The sequence below is a fragment of the Lipotes vexillifer genome, unplaced genomic scaffold (genome assembly GCF_000442215.2).
Source record: "Lipotes vexillifer unplaced genomic scaffold, Lipotes_vexillifer_v1.1 scaffold602, whole genome shotgun sequence".
NCBI classification, from domain to species: domain Eukaryota; kingdom Metazoa; phylum Chordata; class Mammalia; order Artiodactyla; family Lipotidae; genus Lipotes; species Lipotes vexillifer.
Window position 1 is genome coordinate 2,086,419 of NW_006790307.1, and position 21,732 is coordinate 2,108,150.

At 37.1% G+C, this 21,732-nt stretch overlaps 1 protein-coding gene across 3 annotated transcripts in view; it reads right to left on the reverse strand.

The window, feature by feature from the left end:
* Window positions 1-21,732, reverse strand: part of RAP1B (RAP1B, member of RAS oncogene family) — a 45,497-nt gene that overhangs the window by 23,168 nt on the left and 597 nt on the right. The window contains exon 1 of one of the 3 annotated variants that reach the window (XM_007463565.1): window positions 4,472-4,482. The exons of the other annotated variants lie outside the window; for them this stretch is intronic. The gene's annotated coding sequence lies outside the window, so the exon portion shown is untranslated. Of the gene's footprint in view, window positions 1-4,471; window positions 4,483-21,732 lie in introns of those variants that run through there. 3 annotated transcript variants of the gene reach the window in all.

Genomic DNA, 21,732 nt, shown 5'->3' on the forward strand with positions numbered 1-21,732 from the left:
AAATAATCAACTGACATTTTTAGAGACATTCCTTAACCAAGTGTGGCTAATTCATTATCAATAAATAAAGAAGCCATTTGGCTAAGTTTGAGGACCAAACTTAGTTTTTCCTTATACCATAAAAGTAAAAATTATACTACCTTTGCAGTCCAGGGTGGTAAAACATGGATTCTAGAAATAAGACCTAGAACTGGCCACCTATGCAATTTACAAGTGACCTGTCACTTATTCCTAGGCTTGTGTTTTTATGTGTAAAATACGGACAATGATAATACCAATTTCACAGAGTTGATGGGCAGATTAAATAAGAATATATATTATCTATAAAAGCCTTAAGTGTTAGTCATTACCATCATCAATTAGATGCAGAGTGGCCATTATTTATTTATTTTGGTGTTCCCTATTTGGTCTAGAAATGTTTGTTGAATAAAAGAATGACTATCTAAAGACTAATAATTCATTTCCAGCAAAGGAAAGAAATACTTAGATTTTTAAAAGACCACTAACAAGTTACTTTTTAGGTAAACTGCCATTTAAGTTCATCAGTTATTGACAGATGTCATGAATTCCAATGGAATTCCTGACATTAAAAAAAAAAATGAGGGGGACTTCCCTGATGGCACAGTGGTTAAGAATCCGCTTGCTAATGTAGGGGACAGGGGTTCGAGCCCTGGTCCAGGAAGATTCTCACATGCCACGGAGCAACTAAGCCCGTGCGCCACCACTGCTGAGCCTGCGCTCCAAAGCCCGCGAGACACAACTACTGAGCCCGCGAGCCACCACTACCAAAGCCCGCGCGCCTAAAGCCGGTGCTCCACAACAAGAGAAGCCACCGCAATGAGAAGCCCGCGCTCTGCAACAAAGAGTAGCCCCGCTAGCCACAACCAGAGGAAGCCTGAGTGCAGCAACGAAGACCCAATGCAGCCAAAAATAATAAAATAAATAAATAAATAAAAATAATAAAGAAGAGAAGACTTAAAAAAAAAAAAATGAGGGGACTTCCCTGGAGTTCCAGTGGTTAAGACTCCGCACTTCCACTGCAGGGGGCATGGGTCTGATCCCTGATTGGGGAACAAAGATCCCGCATGCCATGCAGCGTGGCCAAAAAAATAAAGAAAGAAAAAAGAGCAAAGGAAAAGGGTGGGGAGGGGAGGGGAGGAGAAGAAAGAATGTATGAGATGCTTTGGGCATATATCTTAGAAAAAAATGTTTTTTAATATTAGTTTCTTGTATTTGTCCTGTAGGAATTGTAATTTCAGTAGAAAAGAAAATGCTCTGGGCTTCCCTGGTGGTGCAGTGGTTGGGAGTCTGCCTGCCAGTGTTGGGGGGGACACGGGTTTGAGCCCTGGTCCGGGAGGATCCCACATGCAGCGGAGCAGCTGATCCCCTGCGCCACAACTACTGAGCCGGCACTCTGGAGCTTGTGTGCCGCAGCTGCTGAAGCCCGGTGCCTAGAGCCCGTGCTCCGCAACAGGAGAGGCCACGGTGATGATAGGCCTGCGCACCGTAATGAAAGAGTGGCGCCCGCTCACCGCAGCTAGGGAGAGCCCGCACACAGCAACGAAGACCCAAAGCAGCCAGGAATTTAAAAAAAAAAAAAAAAAAAAAAAAAAACCTCTACAGCACGAATAGTACTAAAACCAACAACTTCTGGGTTCCAGAGACACCTACTCTCAACTCCATAATCTGACTTATTTATTATTAGTTTTAATCTGACTTATTCTTCAAATCAGTCTCATTAATAAATGTAAAAAATAGGTTATAATAAGAAACAATACTTAAAAAGTGATCAGCGAATTTCATAGTTCCTTTCCATTAAAATTCTCCAAATAGCTACAAATTAAAATTCTTCCAAAACATTGGTAACTAGCAATTTTCCTATCCTCATGTTGTTCAGCTACGACCTCCCTTTCATCCCCCCCAGTCTGAAATTCTGTGATCTTAAATTATAAATAAAGGGCTAAGTAAAAACACTTAACTACTGATTCCTGAAGTCAAGTGACACTACTCCCACTGAACACTTTCTGGGGAGATGATACTTGATTTCTCCTTTCCGCCTCCAACTCCCGAAGTAGTATTTTAGCAGCTAAAGAGGATTACTGTGCTCTCTTCTCACTCCTAAATAAAATTAACTAATTCAAATGTTAAAAGAAACTGGACTAATCTTTTGGACACAATGACAGTGTTCAAAACTTCTGAGCAGTTTAAAAAATTATTTTTTGGAGGAAAAATTAAGAGGTCCAAACATTACCTCACACCCTCTTTTAAAAATGTTTCCAATCTTACTAACTTAAATTCTGCCAAGAAAGGTCTTCTCTGTAAACTAGATTTCTAAATCTAGTCAAGCATAGAATTTGTAGACTGTCAAACCGTTTTACAGCATTTTCTCTATTCTGACCATATTTATAACACCTCACAGAGGAATAAAATTCTTCCTTTGCCCTTTTCATGGACTAATGTTGCCAGTAAATGAAGCTTATTCTAACATATACTATGACATGCAATTTAAAGTCATGTTTCCAGTTTTATTATTGGACTTTTCACTGTAGTTACCTTTCAAAGTTGATCACATCTCTGAGAGAATATATTAACTACAGTATAAAAATTTATCAGTAACCTGACAACTGCAGAAAAAACATATAAAGAAATCTTAATAGATTTCTCAGTCAACAATACATGAGCAAGGTAGTTAAGTGACAAAAAACAGAGATCCCAAAAATGTTTCAAAATTAGGCAAGAAGAAATAATGGGGGCTCAAGATCACCATATTAGTTTCTATCAGATCCCTCCAAACAGGTCGGATTTGGAGGGATCTGACAGATTCCTCTCCCCTGCTCACCAGCTCCTTGGACATGTCCTAAAAATTAACCTGTCAGTTTTTTCCCTCTTGTCAGATCTGGCTGTAAATTCTACAGGCATACATAATAACTCAAAATCTGCTGTGTCTTCCGAACTGAATTTAGGTAACCCAAGTATGGACATTAACTTTATTATTTGCTATATATCTTAGAATCTGATACACACACACACACATACTCACTCACACGGAGGCCTTAGTTAACTGTATTTTAAATTGAAAAAACAAACAAACAAATAGGAAAATATAACAACAGTTAAGAGCACAGGGATTCCCTGGTGGCGCAGTGGTTAAGAGTCCGCCTGCCAACGCAGGGGACACGGGTTCAAGCCCTGGTCTGGGAAGATTCCACATGCCGCGGAGCAACTAAGCCCGTGTGCCACAACTACTGAAGCCCATGCACCTAGAGCCCATGCTCCACAACGAGAAGCCACCACAATGAGAAGCCTGCGCAGTGCAACGAAGAGTAGCCCCCGCTCGCTGCAACTAGAGAAAGCCAGCACGCAGCAACAAAGACCCAACACAGCCAAAAATAAATAAATTAAAAAAAAAAAAAAAAAAAAAGAGCATAGACTTTAGATCTGATTTCCTGGATTAGAATGCCAGTTCTAACACATATTAGCTAAGTGACCTTGGTCATGATATTTTAACCTCTCTGTGCCTTATTTCCTCATCTGAAAATGGGAAAAAACAGTACTTCTTAAATTAAAAAAATTTCAAATAAAATAAATTATTCCACACAAAATGCTTAACACAATGAGTAACACATAATAAGCAGTCAGTAAATGGTACTTGAAAATTTTTTTATCCTATCTGTCTACAGTGCTTAAAACTTGAAGCACCTAAAAGACTTCAAAAGTATACTATAGTATACTACAGAAAATTGTATACCCTGAGGAGTTGTCATTTGTCTCTCTTCTCCACCCCATTACCAAGTCTGATCCATTCTACCCTGATGTTTCTGAAATCAATTCCATTCTCTCCACTCCATTACCTCATAAGAAGTCTCATTTCTCATGTGGAAAAAAGGGGGATACAGGATGCAAATATGAAGGGAAAACGTTAATTTATTATACACTTGAATGTCCATGAACAGATTAGATATGTTAGTTTTAACTGTGAAGACAAAGAGGTAGGGCATTCCAGAAATTTGAGAAAAAACAAATATGACAGCTATATTTCAGTGGCTTTTACATCCCAGAAGATGCTTTGTAAGTATGGAACTTTAAAATGTTTATAATGCTTGTACTGTGTTAGCTCGCAATCAAGTCAATTTTACAGAACAAAATGCTATGGGTGCAGAGAAGAGAACTGTCTGACTGTAAGGATGTATCAGGCAAGGTTTCACTAAGTGGATATTTAAGCCAGACCAGTGGATATTTTAAGGGAATAGGGAGGTTCACTGAGAGATAAGCGCATTCCAGGAAAAAGGACTAGCATGAGAGAATTCATTACATCATGAGTGCATGGGGAAGGGGGTTAGGTACAAGAGGAAGGGGAGTCTTGATCTGCATTCTATAAGAAACTGAGAAACAAAGTTTGCAAGTTGGGAAATGATATGAATATATCTGTGTTTTAGAAAGAATACAGAAGCAGAGTATTAGTTTCCTGAACTCTGGGAATTCAGTAGGAGTTTAATGCAGGTATGAGATGGTGACCTAAGTCAGGGTAGTGGCAGAAGGAATAAAGAGAAAGGATATTTGAGAAATTTCTAAGTCAGACTCAAGAGAACACATGAGGACAGACAACGCTGGGTGAGGAAAGGAAGATGAGATGCAGCATGATCAAACAGATGGATAGTGACACCATTTAACCAGATAGGGAGCCTAAGAGGAACACACTTGGTTTAGTAGGTATCTTTTATCTTTTGGAATAGGTCTCAAAGACAATGGAGGAAAAACTGACAATAGTATGGACATGGCAGTAGCATCTTTTATTCTCAAAGCGATTAGAAAGAAGATGCTCAATGCCTGTGTTCAAAAGGCTTCAGGTACAGAACGGACACTGATTTGTTTAGGAAGATTATAAATGTACCATGTGTAATTTGTTTCACTCAATAATTCTGGTGTATTAATTTGAAATATACAATTTATTTAGACGATTACAAATCTCAATTTAAGGTTTTATAATTTTAGTTGTAAGCCTTTATCAAATGAACTTTGATGGAGTCTTTTGCCAGTTTATGAGAAAAAGGAATATGAACAGAAAAAATCAGCACTGTACAAAACCAAAAATCTTTCTAGGCTTAATGAGCTTCTCAGTGTAAAATACTCAGTGACTAGCTTGTATTGTATGTACAATAAACCATAACATATAAAAATCACTTGCCTAGACTGTGTCTTTGGACTTGGTCCTTGGTCCTTTTCCTCTTTATCTTAAGCCTTCTGTAAACAGGGCAGAAGTAAGCACCTTACATCCTATTTCTGATTTCTCTAGGAATAAATAGATACTACGGCTATGGTGACACCATTGCTAGTGTTTACTCAACATTCTTTTAAGGTCTAGTCGAAAACTAAAACGTATCTATTAAAAATCAACAAAAACTACTACAAGCAAAGAAATGCAGATTTCCTCCATCTCTTTTGAAAAGGACACCATTATTTCTCGACTTTAATCTAAATGTTCCCATTTTCTTGTCTTCTCAAGTCTTTTCATCACCCAAATCTGACCTTTACATTTCTGTACAGGAATATAATGTTGGATACACTTGCTTTAAAGGCTCAAGTAATTTTTCTACAACAATGTCCATGATATAAGCTGGCAAGTCTCACAAGGTGGCAAAAAGAACCATAAAAAGCTAAAATAACAAAAGGACTCTATTCACATTCTTAAAACAAGACAAATAATGAAAGGATAACAACCAAGCACACCATCCCAGAAGAGCCTATTTTAGCCAATAGATTAATCAAATTAAGGACATCTTTTTGGTATAAGTATCAATATTTTTAATGGCTCCTTTCCATCAACACTACCAGGCACAGTGCATGTCTCAGAATAGTTTATGTCCCACAATGGCTCAACTGCTGACAAAATTTGTAAGGATTTTTAGTAGCCACTTTAAGTTATATACCTGCTATTAGAGAGATCTCAGCCATGGTGTTCTCTGATTTACGTAACATGAACACATACAAAAGCTAACTGCAGCTCAGGAATGACTAGGCACACACTACCCTAGATGTTTCCTTACAAACACCGTCTCTGTTAATCTGTGATCAAAGCTTAAACCGCTTTAAAAGGAAAATTTCAAGCTGCCTAGGACTTTGCTATATGTAATAAAGTACATTTAAATAAAGCACTAATCATCTGACAGATGATACAATTTTTAATTAAGAAATTTAGTAGCACCACCTTCTGATAAGGACACCATGATGTCATACACAAATATATTCCTAAATAATTAATCAAATGCACTTCTGTATTTTCATTTGAATATTAAAGAACGTCTATCCAAAATAAATAATATTCAGAAACTTAAGAAATAAAAGCCCAAGTGTCCCAACACCCCTCTCCCACTAAGCCAACTGTCTAGTTACCAGGCATTTATCGAACTGTGCTAACACAGTGATAAGCAAAAAAGGTAGCCACATCAAAGTGAAATCAGGGTGACCAACAGTCCTGATTTTAGCACTCAGTCTTATGTCCCAAGAAATCCTCAGTCCTGAGAAAAACAAGGTGGCTGGTCTTCTTTTTGTGGAATACATATTGATAGGAATTTGCTTCCTCTCATGTTTCGTAATTTTAAAGATGTGGAACTGTGAAGGCTTAGAAAACATCTTTCAGGGACTTCCCTGGTGGCGCAGCAGTTAAGACTCCACGCTCCCAGTGCGGGGCGGCCCATGGTTCGATCCCTGGCCACGGAACTAGATCCCACATGCATGCCGCAACTAAGAGTTCGCATGCCACACCTAAGGAGCCTGCCTGCCACAACTAAGGAGCCGGCGAGCCTCAACTAAGGAGGCTGCCTGCCACAACTAAGACCCAGCACAACCAAATAAATAAAAACATCTTCCCAGCAATCAATAATAAAAAAAAAAATCTTGCAAATGTACTACAAGCTTATTTTTTTTCACAATGTGATCATACTCTTCTCTGAAATAAAACATGGACATTAAAAACCAAACTGTGTACATCACTTAGTATAAGGGCAAAGTTTGAGTGTGTATGGTAACAAACAATATTTCTACGGCCTTTACAATTTACAATGTATTTTGACACGACTTTTCTCATTTGTATAAAAATTCAAGGAATCTGTCATGAAGGAACACTGTCCCTTGCTTAATTAGAAAAGTATAGCTTTCATAGAATTAGTATCTGAATATGCATTAAGTGCAAGTGATCACAAGGGTTACAAAGATGAACAAAACATACTTGCTCTCAAGAAGCTTACAAGTTTGTAAGAAAGGTGAGACAAAAATCATGGAAAATATCATGAGAAAAACAAAAATACTATGGAAATTCAGAAAAAGGTCGGCAGCAAAATGTAGGAATATGATCAGACTACAGTAGAAAGCACAGTCTGAGTGGACCTCAAGGTACAAAGGGACAGGAAAAAAAAAATAGCAGGAGAGTCTACAGTTAAGATAATGAAGATCTCTGAGTATTAGTCAAGAGATATGACTCATTTTGTAATCAATAGTACTGGATATTTTGAAGAAAAACATACCAGTATTGAGAAAAACTAAAGCTACTTTTTAAATAAAAGGAGTTCTAACAGAAATCTGGACAATACATCTATAAAAGTTAAGCATTTTATTAAATATGATTAATATGTGGCCTAATTTTAAAATGCATGGATTGATTTGCAAGAAAAACCTGTAACAAAATGAAAACCAAAATTAAGAGGTCAGAAACAATATGCTGCATAGAGGAAAGAAGTTGCAAGAGACTGGCAGAAGATAGTTAAGACAACTGGTAATTTCAGTTTTATCTCACAACCCCGTACGAACACTAAGTACCTACTATGTTCAGGCAGTACAGATACTAGATCCACACATCTTAAGCCCCTCCCTTTTAATAACAGGATGTTCACTTTGATACCACAGCATCTGATATCTAAAGCATACTGAGATTACTTTTAGTTAACACCACTACCACAGAACATGGCACTTAGGGTATTTGCCTAAGATCTCACTTGTACTGACAAATGAGGCAGATGTATGGGCCAGGCCATATTTTTCCTCAAAAAGCCCCTTTGGATATGCCTAAAGCATAAAAAATACTCAGTTAAGGCTTAAATATTTTATGGCCAGAGATCTATGTATAATGTTAATTGCTACATAACCAACACTTAACACAGTGCCTGGAATACAGAAGGCAATTATTTGTTGAATGAATCAAAACCAGTTTCTTGCCCTAGAGCAGGGGTTGACTAATTCCAGCCCACAGGCTAAACTTCACCATGTCTGTTTTTTGTAAATAATGTTTTGTTGGAACACAGCCATACAACTGCATACTGTCTATGGTTACTCCTACTAACACAGCAGAGTTGAGTGGTTGTGACAGAGAATACGTGGTCCACAAAGCCTAAGATATTTATTAACCGGCCCTTTACAGAGAGTTTGCTGATATGCCCTGGAAGAGATAAGGACAGATCTTGTCCATTAATTCACTGGTGGCAAATGGGTTTTAGCTCAAACAGCAACTCAAAATATTAATGGCTACCTGGAGTGCAGTGTTAATAATGATGCTGGACTCAAAGGGAAACAGTACAGTTCTCAATTATCAATGTCTACTATGGTTTAGGGAAAGGAGAAACAGGACTGTAACTAAAAAACATCTGAAAATTTCTGCTGTAGAATATTTCACATAGGTAGCATGTTGTCTGATAGTTTTACAAAGATGAATTAGTTAGCTGCAAAATAATATGCAAAAAACTCAACAACAACAACAAAAACCTTGAAAGGAATCACTGAGGATGGTCCACCTGAATGCTTAAGACTCTATCAAAAACAATTTTGGTTCTGGCATAGTTGATGTTGCTCTATTTTACAACATTCAACAGGCGCCTTATACACTTAGTCAACAGATTCAGTTGTCAAGGCCATTTGTGAGGATGATAAAACAGTGTTATTAGGGGAACCTAATGTAAGACCCCAACATATCCCCAAACTCCATCAAGCTTTACAGATAAAATTGAAAAGGGCATCTTGGGTAAAGCACTACACTTTTACATTTGGAGCTAAATCTGATCTATTAAATCTGCTCACTTTGATTCTGGAAGTAGTTAACATAATAAACAGCTTAAGATTAAAGCATTCATGCCACTAGGGCTCTGCAAAGTTTCATTTCAGATTTGTTTCAGAAAAATCCTGTGTCTTGGTCCTATGTCAAGTACTTGCACCCTAGCTACCAAGGGAGGCTGAAAAACCTACCATTTTCATTTTCTATAAAGCGAGGTTATACACCAAGATTCATTTAGGTCTGTATCTGTTCAGATACTGATGAGCCTCTCTAAAGATAAATGTAAACACACACATCTGCATGTCCATATAATAAGACATTTTTCATCAGATATTATGTTTCTGTTAGATGTAGCCTGGCCCATGTGGGCCACACCCTGCCATGATAGGAAGTTAAGGAGCCATGCATAGGGTATTTGAGGAGGTGGCAAAACAAAGTCACTGATAGGAATGGTGGGAGGGGATGTCTCAAGGTCAGATCAAACTTAAATCTGAAGACCCAGAAGCCTGGGAGAAATTAAAGTGACATTAGAGCAGTGGTTTCTGTGATTATTGTAGGGAGTGGGAGTGTGTGTGTGTGTGTGTGTGTGTGTGTGTGTGTGTTTTAAAAAGCACCTCTGGAAGACTCTTAACACCTCCCTTCCTCCTTAAGACCCTAAGACCTATATCCTAGCAAAGAAAGATCAGGGTCTATCAGAGCCCATATTATTAGTCTTCCTTGATTCCAAGTAAGCGTCCCCAAATTTAGCACAGAAAAGGAAGGTCTCTGTGTTCCTCAGGTCTCCAGAAATCAGTATTTTAAATAATCCTCAGTCATTTAAATAATCCACTCTTAACATCTTAGCTTCCACATGCCACAGAAAAAAAAGAGACAACACCACTGCAAAGGGATAATAAGAAGGTTAACCAGATGTTTTACTATGTTCCTAGTGAAGCCACATTTTCTCCAAGTCTCCTGAATTTGTGATTCCAGAATTTAACAATTACACCAAAGGTGCTCAATAATGTTTGCTGAACAGGCTGCAGAATGAGATGATTACATCAACCACAGAGATATCCCAATTAGTTAGGGAAAATATGTGCTTTCATGCATTTTAAGAAATCAGAAGTGAGGCTCTTTACTACCAGCAGACAGACCAGAATTCAAGTTAAGGGTAAGGACTCCAGAACAAACCACACCCACTTTTATGACTGGAAGAATGCCACAAATATTTCTTTTAATATAGATACTCAGATTTTATAATACACCACCCTCCACAAGGATGGGGGAACATTTTAAAAACAATTTTACAGTCTATTTCAACACTAGGTTGAATTCAGAAATAAATAGAATTAGTCTTTCATGAGAGAAGGAACAAATGACTACAAAAATTTTTTTATTTCATTTTACCGTTACCTTCCTAAGATTAAGACAAAGTTTAACATGACTGCTCCCAAATGCATTTGAAACCATAATAAGAATGCCATAATTTCAGATTGTGGGTTTATAATCTGCATTACGTTCTAAATGAAATTTCAAGACCAGGACATTCCTAATGGAAAAATCCCCTAGTAAATGTGCCACAAGTTCAGAGGAGAAAAATTAACCAACTAACAAAAAACAGTGGAAGCACAGGTACTTCTCATAGTTTTCTCTAATAATTTTAACATCTTAATCTAAGCAGCAGTTTATGCTAGCTAATGCCCACACTGGCTTGTGCAGCTAGTAGTCTTATAAAGTTGTTTTAGACTAATGTAACAGTTCTTCCTTTTATACTCTAGCCTCTTCAGTTTATTCAAAGAGGCATTTAGTACCCAGTATAATAAAGACCACTTAGAAAAATAAAAGGCATGCCACACTTTGTAAGCCATAAATAATGCTTACATTTGGCTTTTCCATACATTATTTCACTTACTTGCATAATTATTAGGTCAGTAAGCACTTTTGTCTTTTATAGTTTTGAAACATGCCTATCTTGGCAATTCTATAAGATACAAGTCAATATACAAAAATAGCACACACATGTCTTCATTCTTGGACATTAATATACACCAAATGAATGGATAAAGACAATGAGGACTGAATCTGGGTGTTAATTAGGTTGCAAGAATAAGGAGAGCAGTGGGGAAAACACAGAAAGCTAGCAGGCACTTCTTATAATCAATCCTGAGTTTCAAAGTAGCATCTTCAGATATGTACTTCTTTCCTTGTCAATACCAAGTGATTCCATCAAAGATGTTAAAACAGATTACATCAGTCCTACAGTATTCCTATTCTAACCTTCTCTTGCGCTCTTACCTCACAATTATATGTATTATGTAATTCTTACAAATCTATCAATTGGGAGACAAACTGCAGGGTTTAAGACTTTAAAAACTGATAAAGAAGAAATCGCATCTAAAATATGAGCTCTCAAGCATTACACTTTTTTTTAACATTTACTATTTTCCAGGCACCTATATACACCGATGAATCTCTACTACTTCCAAACATTTAACCGGACTCTAAGGAATTTAGGTGGTTCTCCCATACCTGTAAAGACTCATCACCCTCAGCAGTGCCTTCCACCCTGAGTCTGTGTCAAAAATTCCTTGGCAGAAACTGTTTCTAAGCTAATTGCCTCAAACTAACATTTTCAGACCCTGATGTCCTCTCCAAAGACAAAAAGTAATAAAGAGTAAAGCCTTTCCAACTATTTCAGACCCATTTCTCACAGAAATTCTGAAATCAGAAAATCTCTGAAATCTGCAAGTTTAATTTAGCAGCAAAACCTGACCCAACATAAATTTTTTACACAGCAAAACTTCACCCAAGCACTGATGTGCTATTTATAGTTTTTATTTATCCCATTAAGTGTAACTATTCATATTTCACTTTAGAAATATTAAGTGCTTGATTATTCTTACTAAAATGCAAAATAAATCTTTCCAAAAAGTTCTGAATTCCAAAATACCTGGCACCAAGCGTTATATAGGTAAGGTATTACGGACCTATAATCCATTTCACAAACATCTACTAGAAGAGCAAAATACTCCCTTAAACATACTCTGCACTTTTCAATTTCTAAATTGTTGTCTACCCTGATTCACTGTTAGTCTAAAACTTAAGTACCCTTTTAATATCATATACAGATCCCACCTCATTTTTAATGTCTTCTTGGACTACGAAAGCCTAAAGGTTTTTACTTCTTCTTTTGATTCTATAAGCACTCATCTATATCACTCATTTGGGTATTATTATTATTTTGAACTATTTACATTTCATGATGATTAAATTTTCATGTCTTTGCTAAGAACCTTTTGTGCATAACTACTCAATTTAATCATAACATACAGCAACTGAGATCAACCAGCTCCAATTATAGGCAGTCAGATGAACGACTCCTCAAGAGACAAGATACCCTAAGTAATGAGGGATTATAGTTGGAAATAAATGTAACACTTAAAAAAATTAGTGTAAGAAGTAGCCTATGATGGGAATTGATAAGGACAAACTACTGAACTCTTCATGTATTCTTTCAATTAAAATAAAACAAATTTGAGCACTTACTATGTGTGCCAATTACCATTTGAGACTGTGTTGGAAAAGTGACATGGTGTTTCTTCCCTCTTGAAACATTTTCGAGGGGAAGAGAGGATAGATGAATAAATAAATATAATTATTTGGTAAGAACTGTGAAGGTAATAAAGAGGGGATATTCCTTTATATAAGGTGATCAGGAAAAACTTCTCTGCAGATGAGACATCTGAACTGAGATGTAAGGTTCAGACTAAGGCAGAACTGCAGACAGCTGAAGAAAGAGCATGACAGACAGACAGCAGTTGTAAGCACCAAAAACTCAAAAGGTGGTAAAGGGCTGGTGGGGTCAAGATCAGAAAGAACTCCAGTATGGCTGGAGCTTAGTGAGCAATGGAAAGGAGGTAAAGTTGTGAAGTAAGCAAGAACTGGACCTGGTTTTTATTTTAAGCCACTGGGGTAGGAAACTGGGACTGGAGGGTATTACATGATCTGGTTTACATTTTTAAAAGATGACTTTGTCTTCTGGGTGAAGACTGAGGAATGGCAACAAGTTAGAAAGTTCCTGTAGGAGTCCAGGCAAGAGATGACTGAGGCTTTAAACAAGGGTGATATAACAGCAACACAGGATTTTAGAGCTCAAAAATACCTTAACAACTGTTAATCAAACTTTGTCTACATAAAGGTAAGTTCTAAGAGAGGAGTTAACTTGTTCTAGGCTTCATGGCCAGTGCCAGAGGGAACTGAAGCCTAGATCACGCAGGTCAAAGTTACCACTACTAAACCATGCTACTTAAATAGGGTAGAATCAAACTATTCAAAACTAGCACATCGGGACTTCCTTGGCGGTCCAGTGGTTAAGAATTTGCCTCCAATGCAGGGGGTGTGGATTCGATCCCTGGTGGGGGAGCTAAGATCCCACATGCCTCGGGTCCAAAAAACCAAAACATAAAACAGAAGCAGTATTGTAACAAATTCAATAAAGACTTTAAAAGTGGTCCACATCAAAAAATAAAGCATATTCTAAAAACAAACAAACAAACAAAAAAAGCAAAACTAGCACATCATTTCTCAGATTTAGCCCTCATGCTCAATGGAATCAGTTAAAACTTATGAGAAAAAGTGAAATAAGTGTCCAATCCGAGCACCTGAAGGTTCAGAGAAAAGTGCGTAAGGGCCTGTTGGGAGTAAAAAGAGCAAAAGTACTCTCAAGTCACACTGCATAATTATGAAACTTCTACTCTAATACCATAATCTCTAATTGATAGATAATATAAATTTATCCTCTACATAGGACCCACTGGTGGACAAGATGAATCAATCACTAAAGCACCGTAAGTGCTTTTCAAAGTGGAGTTTATCATTTTTGCTCAACCAGAACTCTAAAGTGAATAGCAGTAACGGCAGCCCTGCTCATTAGAAAGAGAACCTCTTAATCACCATCTTCACTCTTTTCTGTTCTACTTCCTGCCCTTCCACCTCCTCACTGACTATTATCACCATCATCACTTTCATGGAAACAATAGAAAACTTTTATAAATGCTCTTCCGCCCTTAAAAGCTTGCAAATCCTGTATTCTCTTTGTTCAACGAAGATCAAGTAAGGTGACAGGGCTCTTGGAGGTTAAAAAAAGCTTAAGTATAAAAAACCTAAAATACAGGGAATTTCTAACATTTTTCAGCTAGCAACTTAAACTATATAAGCAATAGTGAGTGGCAACTTTGTGACTAATTTGGATGTCCGGGACATAAAATATGATCTCAGTATGTTCCCTAATTCAGAACAGCTGACCAGTTAATTATTTAATATAGGGAGAACTAAAGCTTCCTATTAAATGAACGCCCCCTACTGTGGGATTAGCTCATGGGGGCAGGAATTCTATAGTGCTTATTACTCCCTGAAGCTATCCTGAAGCTAGTTTTTTACACTTACTTCTTCCCTAAACCACTTCGAATCTTTCTCTTTCTCTGATGCCAACCCTGTTCTTTCAAACAGTGGTGTTCAGACTCAATACTCTCTTTATTCCCACCCATTTTATTATTCCTAGGGAAATAACTGGCACTAAATTTCCAAGAAACTGGGTGCAGTACAAACTACAACTTATGTATCTTACTTCTTTCATAACCTGAAACTTGTTACTTGAACCAAATGCAGGTTGTCCTAAAAATCCTTTAAAAGTTGGAATGGTCCTAAGACATGACTTTTATGAAAATAGTTGTTTAACAAGGATTGCTACAATTATTCTTAAATAAACATGAAAAAGAAACAACTTTCTCCCAGAAGGTAAAAACATTCTCATTTGTTTTGGAAAAGTATCTAGACAACACATCAAATTCTCAGGTCAAGGACACATTATTAAACTAGAAGTAGGAAAAAGTACATAGCTTTACTACATGAAAGCTACTATATACCCTAAAATTGTGAAAGCCAACTATTAAAAATCTGTTTAGGGTTATGTCAAAACTTGAACATATATGCAACCTATCTATGGGTGAGTAATCTGATGTACAAAACAAGTATTAAAACCAAAAATTGACTTAAAAAATAACAATTACCTAATCTCCTACTGCAATCCAAAGTTGAATGGGGGGAATCCCCTGGCAGTCCAGTAGTTACAACTTGGTGCTTTCACTGCCAGGGCCTGGGTTCAATCCCTGGTTGGGGAACTAAGATCCCACAAGCCGCGCAGCACAGCAAGTTGAATGGACTGCTCAATGGAAAAAACTGCAAAGAAATTAAACTTAAAATGATTATATATTAATGAGATTCTAAGATAAAGCACATGAAAACACTGCCTCACATTTATCTATGGTTCCTATTCTTCTCTACTCCTCCAACAAAAATATGTTCAATATATTGCAAAGCATGGAAAAATGAGTAATACACACAAAAAAGTAAATAACCAGACAGACATTTGGGAATACTTTAATGGCCTTTCAGATAAATGTGGATATTCTCCTTTGATACTAGACCAAAACTCAATTGGCTGAAATATATTGGAATGGGTAACCTTATCAATAAACTCTACATTCACATTAAGACCCACTGGTCTTGGGGGCTTCCCTGGTGGTGAAGTAGTTAAGAATCCACCTGCCAGTGCAGGGGACACAAGTTCGAGTCCTGGTCCGGGAAGATCCCACATGCCGTGGAGCAACTAAGCCCATGTGCCACAACTACTGAAGCCCGCGTGCCTACTAGAGCCTCTGCTCTGCAACAAGAGAGAAGCCACCGCAACGGGAAGCTCACGCACCGCAATGAGGAGTAGCCACCACTCGCCGCAACTAAAGAAAGCCCGTGCGCAGCAACGGAGACCCAACGCAGCCAAAAATAAATAAATTGGGAAAAAAAAATGACCCATTGGTCTAGCTAGAACTTTGTTTCTTATCCTTGCATGATCTTATAATATCATGCACTGGTGACTTGGAAAATATTGGCTTACAGAGTCATGTGGATCTTCAAATATTGACATATTTCATTGTACATTATTCTAAAAACCATGTCCATTAACATCACCAATATCATCGGAAAAATCTTCCAAAATTCTAATTTTCACTTGAAAACTAGAACTTTATCATTGCCCGTAAATACTGTCAATCTTTTCCGTTTAAAGATCCAGCTTCGCTTTTTGAGAAAGTGTCAGTCTAATACCCAAGTCTGAAAAACTTCTTCAGTTTGTCAAGCATTCTTTCAAGTAAAAATGGTGTTCATGAAAAAATTGGCTAATTCAGCTCGCTACTCAAAAATCACACAAATGCTTTCCCTAGAGGCAACCATATTTCAGTATGACAGCAGAAAAAGCGTTTTAAGCATACTTCCTATTTTGTCACAGTACGTTAAAACGATATGTACAAAGTTGAGATCTGATAATTTTTTTTTTTACTTCTTCATCAAGTGCATTTAGACTTTTTTTTCTTAAACTGTGAGTGCATGGCACTGAAGGATATGTACCATGACTGCTAATACAGGGAGGTACTCTCACCTGATTTGTTCTCAGATGTCAAAAGTTTTACCCACCTTTGCTTTTGTACACTGGTACAGATGTCAACACAGAGAAAAGGCAAAGGACATCTCAGTATTATTGTAAACAGTTCTGTACTTGTAGACTCCCTCAAAATGTCTAGGCAATCCCCAGGATTCCTTGAACCATACTTTAAAAACCACTGAGCTACACAATTTATTTGGTCACAATCACAATTATTCTTCCTTACTTCTCATTCATACCATAACAGGAATCTTAAAAATTAAGCAATCTAATCAACTTCAACTGGCACTAGCGATGCTACAGGTGAACAGAAGCTTTATATGTCATCTTTCCCACTGAGGAAGCAAAGAGGTTCGGAAAGCTTACAAACTTTGCCTAAAAACTCACTGCACTGGTATGATTACAAGCAATACTTATTTTCTTCATTATACTTTTCTGTATTCAAAACACTTTAGTGCAAAATCTCAAGTTCAACAATTTCAAGAGCAGCAGAACAACAGATGCACATGTTTATGTATTTCATTACTATCCCTTGTTATTATCTGTACAGTACAGAATTCAAGATTCCTGAGGGATTCCCAAGTTTTGCTATAGTTACTGAGGAGCTTAATGATAACTTATAAATCTTAGAAGCAGCAGCTATAACTATGTTAGCATAATGTAACCTCACTGCAATCTAACAACACGTAGGTAACAGCTGGATGCGATATGCACACCACTTTGACACCTACAAACTATTAATTAAACAAAGAGCTTTTATTTATAGTCCTCATTCCCAGTAACTAAGAACTTTTAGAAACTCCCCCCCCTTTTTATAGAATACAGTGACTTGAAAAATATATTCTAATAAGAGGATAAATTATAGAAAACTCAGATAATTAGAATTTTGCATAACATTTTCCATTTCCTTTCTAGAAGCTTTTGCCAAAAACTGTTATTAAATGGACAAACAGATTTTCTTTCATCTTTGTGCCCTTCCCACAAGGCAAAGAGGAGGAAAACAACAGGTAAAGGTGATCCACCAATGGGGCAATTAGTTCACTGTATATTTTCAAAATAAAGTTACTTAACAAAATGCTACATTTTAAATAGAGGAGAGAAAACTATTTTATTAAAAGTACATATTTACTGAAATAAATATTCAAGGCAACTACTGAAAAACTCAGCAAGAAGCTCCGTGATGTAGCAAAAGTGATGATTCCAAGAAGTCAATAATTGAAAATGTTCAAAATTACATATAACTGCTTTTAATGATGCTCTCTTCCTTTAACATGCTCTCTTCCTTTAACATCTTTAGTCTGCCTGTACAACAGTTAAAAACATTCTATCCCCACCACTGGAAAAGATTACCTAGCAAGTTATCTCATGGGATCAGAATCCAGTTTAAATTTAAAAGGTCTCACTGAAATAAATAAATAAATAAGCACGGACGTACAACTACAAAATTACAAAACAGCATAACTACAAGAGTTAAGCGTTAGGAACCAGCCCATATAAAATTCAAAATCAGAACGTTAGATAATTATTCTGTATAGTTAGACTAAGATTATTAATTTAAAAGTGAACACATTTCTAAGTACTTGAGCACCTCATATATAATTTTAAGTGTGGTAATACTCCAGAATATTGTTCTGTATAGTAAAAACCAAATGGAAATTCTGCAATCTATGTTGTAATTTTTTTTTTTTTTTGGCCACCGCGCAGCTTGTGGGATCTTAGTTCTCTGACCAGGGATTGAACCCTAGGCCCTCTGAGGTGAAAGTGTGGAGTCCTAACCACTGGACCACCAGGGAATTCCCCAAATATTCATTTCTTTCTTTTATAAGTTTTAAGGTTCCTTGGAAACTGTTTACAAATTTTGATCCACTATTGATGCAAAGAAAAATTCTTCATAAATCGCTACTGAAAAAATAATCAGTTGCTGTTGTAGCCTTAATTTGACTAACACTGGGAATAAACACATCAGTGTTAGGAAGTATGGAGAAGTGGTATTTCTTTTTGTTAGTGGTGTATTTTAAGAAGTGATTTTAATTTTTTAAAGGCAGCACAAAAGTTCCTGATAACCTTTCTTCTCTAAAATACAAATTCTATGACTAAAGGGATTGGTCTTAGAATCCAGTGATCAACTAGGTTCAAACAAAGTACAAGAGATTATACAGCAAGCCAGTCTTTACTGCAAATAGATAAATTCATCCTATTCCTTGCACCCAATGCTTCCATTGTGTTCATAACATTTCCAAAGGACTAATAAATGAAAAGACTTAAGTTCTCAAAAGGTAATATTGCAAAATATCTTAACACTGAAAATCATCAGGCTTTCAGCACAAGGGTAAGTCATGGTACAGACCTCCTGCTTGCTGAAAAATCTATCCAGTGTTAACAATGAATCATTGCATCAGCCAAAATGTCTGTTTCTTAACTTTTTCTAAAAGAAATCCAATTTGAAAAGGGTAACTGTAAAAACTTCAGCCTAATCTCTGACTCTAAGGGTCTCAAAAATTATAGGAGGGGGAAGAAAAATCAAGGCATAAATTTAGTCACAATCCTATATGGTCTTACAAAGTTTAAGGTCAATCTTCATCAAGATTTTCTATAGACTGAACATGTGACATTATTGCCATAATAGAAAAGACAGCTGTTGAATATTCAGTTCATAAATACTAAACTATTCCTGGTGCCAGTCAAATCTAAACACTACAGATCAATACCCACCCCTTCTTTACCAATACATAACACAGAAACACATTATTTTAAGCCTTTGGGAAAATGACGACACATGCATACCAGTAAGACCCTGACATTCAATAATAAAGATCCCTACTTACACTTTTGGAAGAAAAATAAACGACACCTTTGCAAACTCAGTCAAATCCTATTTGTATGAGATCCAGTTTCCCTATTTAATTTCACTGCCTTAATAAATATTGATCAAATACCTACAACAGAAGTTAAAGAAAATTGAACATGGACAGTTTCTCATTCAAATCTTAGACTTTATATTTAAAACAACATGTATAATTAGTTACTATGTTATCAATCTCTGCAGAGGTCTTCTACCAATCTTGAATTATATTGGAAGATACACCTGTAAGATCCTACTGTACATGGATCAAAGTTCTTTATGATGAATTCCCTATTACACCTCGCTAGACCCTCCTTACATGGTGGCTCCTTACCATGGGGGCTCACTTTCCCTTTATACAGCTAAGAGAAAATACTGAAATTCCACAGTAAAGGACTGTTTTGAGGATAAAATAAAAATCAATTTGTAAACTTAAAATGATTCCAAAACCAATGTGGAAATGTTTCTTTTTGAAGGAAGACAAAGTTCTCTTCAGATACCATCTCTTTAAATGTTTATTACAGTTAATCCCTAAATCTAAGCGCTAAACACTTACTATGTGCACAGGCAAGGTTCTAGTAACTAAGATACGGTAGAGAATAAAATGGACCAAGTCCCTACCCTCATGGTGTTTACATTTAACAAACTGGTATTGTCTCTGTGCAAAGAACACATCCTGTCCATGGAGTCTATAATTTAGTGGGATAACAAAAAACACATATAATGATAACAGGAGGTAGGAAGTGACACTTGTCATAGAAAGGAAGAGAGATGACTTTCATAGGGTGGGGGAGGGTGGGAAGGGGCAGCAAGAGCAATCATTTTCATGAACCCATACCACAGTTTAAAATTAAGCCAGTTTATTATTGGGTTCTTCAGTTGTATTCCCATACTTGGCATATTAGAACCAAACTGGATACACGTGTTTCAAAGACTTACTTTCCGGCTTCTTCAGATAAGGGAGCTTCACAATTTATTATGAATGACAAAAAGAAAATGCAAGTGAAACCACTTTCCCGTAGTGCAGAGATCAAAAGCATGGATGGACTCAAATAAGACTATCATTCAGGGCTCTGTGTCCTTAAAGTTAATTCACCATTCTGATATCAACTTCCTCTCTCAAAACTTGGTAATGAAACTACCCCAATGGTTCTACACTGTTTGACTAACGTACTCACCTTTTTTGGGGTATGATGGGACGACCATCCTCTGTAAAATGTAATTCACTATAAAAATGTCATATATTTTCCTCCAGGTTCTCTATTATGGATACGTTACTGTCCTACAAGTCAGCAGGACCACTGACTAGTTATCTTATCTTTTCCAGGCCTCAGTTTCCTCCTCTGTAAAATCAGAGGGTGGGACTGGATAATCTAAATAGCCCTTTCCGGCCCTTAAAAAGTCCCATGACTCCATTATGACTCAAACACAATTCAAGGGTCAGCTTTTAGGAGGGATACCAGCCTTAAGTTAAATGAACGTCTACCCTTTTTTTGTTACTTCTTGCTAAGCTAAGGTTTTGTTGAACAAGTCCAAATGGCATTCTAATTACAAAAAAGAGGGCTAAAAAATGAATTTATGAGTTGGAAGCTTTAAGTTTTATAAGCATGATAAATTATATTTTAGATGTTTATATATTAGATGCTGTGCTACCAGCAAAACAAAAATCCAACCAGGCTGAACTAATTTTAAAATATTAAAATCACAATCTTCATTTAGCGTCAACTTTCTACCCCGTTAAAAATGTGATTTCCCGTTACTGTAACACAGAACTGCTTATGTTCACACAAGAGCTGCAAGGCAAAAATGTTGTTCTGAACTAATAAAGGGGTGGGGGATCAGGAGAAGAGGAAGAAAATCGTCTGTTTAAACTCAGCAAGGATGATCTTTTCTCCAAAAGCCATCAGGTTTTTTTTTTTTTCCCCACAAGAAATATTCGGATGGCCCGATTCACTGGGGGTAGTTTTAAATAAGATTCACGGCGCTGACAGTCAATGTTAAGATTACACACATCGAGATGGCGAAAAAGAGAAGACAAACTTCCTGGATTTTCTCTCCCTCTGTAAGAGAAAGAGATTTCCTCTTGCTGACGAAGGGAAAGGCCCCTTTAACAGTTTTTCTCTACGCGGTGGCCGCTGCCAGACTAGGTGGGGCTCCCTCCGCTGCCTTCCTCCTGCCACTTCCCGCAACAAATGGAGCAAACCAGCCCCGTTTCAGGCAAACTTTTTCCCTGTCAGGCTCGAGCCCGCAGGGCGCCGGGGAGTGGTCTCCCCCGAACGCTCCTCGCCCCAGCCAGGGACTGGGGGAAGCTGGGTCTCCTCAAAGGATAACTTTCTGGTTTCCGTTCTAACTTCCACTCACACCCGGGAGGGAAAG